General features: G+C 48.1%; 2 non-coding genes across 2 annotated transcripts; both read left to right on the top strand.

The window, feature by feature from the left end:
* The first annotated feature begins 157 nt into the window (after nucleotides 1–157).
* LOC125076416 lies at nucleotides 158–2,060 on the top strand. The gene has a single exon (XR_007120379.1). It is a non-coding gene; the product is annotated as a small subunit ribosomal RNA (ribosomal RNA).
* Nucleotides 2,061–2,517: 457 nt separating this feature from the next.
* On the top strand, nucleotides 2,518–2,674 carry LOC125076414. Its single transcript, XR_007120377.1, has one exon. It is a non-coding gene; the product is annotated as a 5.8S ribosomal RNA (ribosomal RNA).
* Nucleotides 2,675–5,000: the final 2,326 nt, after the last annotated feature.

Below are 5,000 nucleotides of genomic sequence, written 5' to 3'. Positions count from 1 at the left end.
CGTTAAAATCTATCGCGTCTAACGCGATCGACGATACGGTGAGACGCTCGTTTCATACTGTGCGTATATTGTACATGCATGCATAAGTTTGTGTGTATTTTATATGCGAATATGAAACGAGAAGAGTAATTGACGACTTCAACAAGTCTCGGTTAGCTCCCTGGTTGATCCTGCCAGTAGTTATATGCTTGTCTCAAAGATTAAGCCATGCATGTCTCAGTGCAAGCCGTATTAAGGCGATACCGCGAATGGCTCAATATATCAGTTTTGGTTCCTTAGATCTTACTCAGTTACTTGGATAACTGTGGTAATTCTAGAGCTAATACATGCAATCAGAACTCTGACCAGTGATGGGATGAGTGCTTTTATTAGATCAAAACCAATCGACGGAGGGCGTCTCGTCCGAAGTCGTTAATTTTGATGAATCTGGATAACTTTTGCCGATCGCATGGTCCAGTACCGGCGACGCATCTTTCAAATGTCTGCCTTATCAACTTTCGATGGTAGTTTCTGCGACTACCATGGTTGTCACGGGTAACGGGGAATCAGGGTTCGATTCCGGAGAGGGAGCCTGAGAAACGGCTACCACATCCAAGGAAGGCAGCAGGCGCGCAAATTACCCACTCCCGGCACGGGGAGGTAGTGACGAAAAATAACGATACGGGACTCTTTCGAGGCCTCGTAATCGGAATGAGTACACTTTAAATATTTTAACGAGGAACAATTGGAGGGCAAGTCTGGTGCCAGCAGCCGCGGTAATTCCAGCTCCAATAGCGTATACTAAAATTGTTGCGGTTAAAAAGCTCGTAGTTGCATTTGTGCGCCGCGCTGTCGGTGCACCGCATCCGCGGTGATACTGACACGTCTGCGGAGCATATCGTCGGTGAGCCGGCGGTAAAACGCCGGTTCAATATCAAAATCCTATCGCGGTGCTCTTCAGTGAGTGTCGAGATGGGCCGACAATTTTACTTTGAACAAATTAGAGTGCTCAAAGCGGGCTCAAAATGCCGCTTGAATATTTCGTGCATGGAATAATAGAATATGATCTCGGTTCTATTTTGTTGGTTTTCAGAACTCCGAGGTAATGATTAATAGGGATAACTGGGGGCATTCGTATTGCGACGTTAGAGGTGAAATTCTTGGATCGTCGCAAGACGAACATCAGCGAAAGCATTTGCCAAAGGTGTTTTCATCAATCAAGAACGAAAGTTAGAGGTTCGAAGGCGATTAGATACCGCCCTAGTTCTAACCGTAAATATGTCATCTAGCGATCCGCCGACGTTACTACAATGGCTCGGCGGGCAGCTTCCGGGAAACCAAAGATTTTGGACTCCGGGGGGAGTATGGTTGCAAAGCTGAAACTTAAAGGAATTGACGGAAGGGCACCACCAGGAGTGGAGCCTGCGGCTTAATTTGACTCAACACGGGAAATCTCACCAGGCCCGGACACCGGAAGGATTGACAGATTAATAGCTCTTTCTTGATTCGGTGGGTGGTGGTGCATGGCCGTTCTTAGTTGGTGGAGCGATTTGTCTGGTTAATTCCGGTAACGAACGAGACTCTAGCCTGCTAAATAGGCGTCGTCATTTAGGTGTGCTCGATTTCGGTCGAGCAACTCACTGGCGGCGTATTAAAATTCTTCTTAGAGGGACCGGCGGCTTCGAGCCGCACGAGATTGAGCAATAACAGGTCTGTGATGCCCTTAGATGTCCTGGGCCGCACGCGCGCTACACTGAAGGAATCAGCATGTTCTCCCTGGCCTAGAGGCCCGGGCAACCCGTTGAAACTCCTTCGTGCTGGGGATTGGGGTTTGCAATTATCCCCCATAAACGAGGAATTCCTAGTAAGCGCGAGTCATAAGCTCGCGTTGATTACGTCCCTGCCCTTTGTACACACCGCCCGTCGCTACTACCGATTGAATGATTTAGTGAGGTCTTCGGACCGACACGCGGTGGCTTCACGGCCGTCGGCGTTGCTGGGAAGTTGACCAAACTTGATCATTTAGAGGAAGTAAAAGTCGTAACAAGGTTTCCGTAGGGGAACCTGCGGAAGGATCATTAACGTAAATTATCAATCTCGAAAGAGTGCGATAATGAACGATAATAAAATTCTAAAACACAAATATCGACGTTCGGAATGTGTCGTTTCGATGCGAGGACGCGATTCTCACTCTCTCTCTCTCACACAGCAGTGTGTCCGAGTCAGAGTCCAGAGTCGTGTAACGCGTCCTATTCTGATATTTTTCGATATCGATTTCGAGGAAAGTACGATGTGTTAACGCACATCGTCATCTTCAAATAAAATGTATATTTCTTTTTTTTTTTTTTGTACTTTTTTTTTTTTTTAACTTTTTTTTTTTTTTTTTTTAATTTTTTGAATTTTTCTCTGTATACTAAAAATAAGAGAAAAAAACGAAAAAAAAAAAAAAAATAAAAAAAAAATAAACTCATATCACTGGCGTATAGAATCGTTCGAGTGATCGTAGAAATTATAAAAATAAAACAAATTAAAAACCATTACCCTGGACGGTGGATCACTTGGCTCGCGGGTCGATGAAGAACGCAGTTAACTGCGCGTCATAGTGTGAACTGCAGGACACATTTGAACATCGACATTTCGAACGCACATTGCGGTCCGTGGAGAAACATCCAGGACCACTCCTGTCTGAGGGCCGGCTGTATAAAAATATAAACCACACTGTTCAATGTTTAATGTCGTAATGTCTATTATTTCGTAACCGACTCAATAGACTGACTGACGTTTCTCGAACATATGACGGTATCCGCGTTCGATGTGTTATATTACGTGTTTAAATATACTTAATATAAATCTCGTTCTCGGTCCGTTCAAATATAACAAATACGATGTGTATGTATGTTTACGTTTACATGCGTGTGTGTGTATATATTATTTATATTTTTATATACGCGTTCGTGTGTACGTTTACGTCACGGAGTTTCGTTATGCGACGTCAGAGAGACTGAGAGCGTCGCTCGTCGCCAGACGAGGAGCGCCCATCTCCGACCTTTCGATCGTTTCATTGAGTTGTTCTCGATCAAAGAGGGTAATCGGAGTTTAGGTGATCTCTTCGTCTCGTGATTATCGAGTACGTGCGTTTCTTTTGTTCATACTCTAATGTCAAAATTTCGAATACAAAAGCTCCGCGATCGTTACGACGTATACGAGACGAACGTGTTTATATGATGTGTAAATAAAGCGCGCTCGCATCGTTGAACGTGATGACATCGAAACATTCGTATATATATATATATATATTGTATATATATCGAGTAGGCGGACTCGACGTCCGAAGAGCGCGTCGACGCCGACGTCGGAACGATCGGAATGAAAATTCTCTCTCGTCTCGACGAAAGCGGCGCCGTCGCGTTGACGGATATCGCGTCTGCCTCGTTTTTTTTATCGTTGGCCTCAGATCAGGGAGGATCACCCGCCGAATTTAAGCATATTAGTAAGCGGAGGAAAAGAAACTAACCAGGATTTCCTTAGTAGCGGCGAGCGAACAGGAAATAGCCCAGCACTGAATCCCGCGGTTGTAACGATCGCGGGAGATGTGGTGTTCGGGAGGTATCGCTTTCTCGTCGTCGCCACTCCTGTCCAAGTTCGTCTTGAACGGGGCCGTTTTCCCGTAGAGGGTGCCAGGCCCGTAGCGACGGAGCGAGACGGTGAGAGGTACGCTCCTCAGAGTCGGGTTGCTTGAGAGTGCAGCCCTAAGTGGGTGGTAAACTCCATCTAAGGCTAAATATTACCGCGAGACCGATAGCGAACAAGTACCGTGAGGGAAAGTTGAAAAGAACTTTGAAGAGAGAGTTCAAGAGTACGTGAAACCGTTCAGGGGTAAACCTGCGAAACTCGAATGAACGAACGGAGAGATTCATCGTCATTCGACGGCGTACGGGCGCGCGCCTCGATGTCTCATACCTCCCCTCGCGGGTGCGTCGTGGGGCACGGGTCGCGTCCGTCGACGTTCGTCGACGGCGTGCACTTCTCTCTCAGTAATACATCGCGACCCGTTCGATGTCGGTCTAAGCGCCGTTCGGGAGTCCAGTCGTCGTGTTCGCGCACGTCTATTGGACCGTGACGGTGGCCGACCGGCCGTCGGACGGTAGTACAAAATCGTACTTATAATACGAATCGCGCACGCGTCTCACGCGCGTCCGGCCCGACGCAAGCGAACGTCGTTTGTCGATGTCCTGCCCGAGTGCGGACGTCGACGCGGCGCTGCTGTCGTCGCTGCCGTGTTGTCTCGGACTGTGCGCGTATCCGTCTGCGATGATTCATTTTCGGGCACTCGCAGGACCCGTCTTGAAACACGGACCAAGGAGTCTAGCATGTGTGCGAGTCATTGAGATATTTATACATAAAACTGAAAGGCGCAACGAAAGTGAAGGCGCGCGCTAAACACGCGCGCTCAGGGAGGATGGAGCTTCGGTCTCGATCGATCTCTCGCACTCCCGAGGCGTCTCGTTTCCAATCCGTGAATGCAGGCGCGCTCTGAGCACAGATGCTGGGACCCGAAAGATGGTGAACTATGCCTGGTCAGGTCGAAGTCAGGGGAAACCCTGATGGAGGACCGTAGCGATTCTGACGTGCAAATCGATCGTCGGAACTGGGTATAGGGGCGAAAGACTAATCGAACCATCTAGTAGCTGGTTCCGTCCGAAGTTTCCCTCAGGATAGCTGGCGTCGATAATTAACAGTCCCATCCGGTAAAGCGAATGATTAGAGGCATTGGGGCCGAAACGACCTCAACCTATTCTCAAACTTTAAATGGGTGAGAACTCCGGCTTACTCGAACGATGAAGCCGGAGATCTGATGACGGTGCCAAGTGGGCCAATTTTGGTAAGCAGAACTGGCGCTGTGGGATGAACCAAACGTAGTGTTAAGGCGCCTAAAAAACGCTCATGGGACACCATGAAAGGCGTTGGTCGCTCATGACAGCAGGACGGTGGCCATGGAAGTCGGAATCCGCTAAGGAGTG

This window comes from Vanessa atalanta, unplaced genomic scaffold, assembly GCF_905147765.1.
Source record: "Vanessa atalanta unplaced genomic scaffold, ilVanAtal1.2, whole genome shotgun sequence".
Lineage (NCBI taxonomy): Eukaryota > Metazoa > Arthropoda > Insecta > Lepidoptera > Nymphalidae > Vanessa > Vanessa atalanta.
The sequence above is the reverse complement of the archived record's forward strand: the minus strand, read 5'-3'. Positions and strand labels throughout refer to the sequence as shown.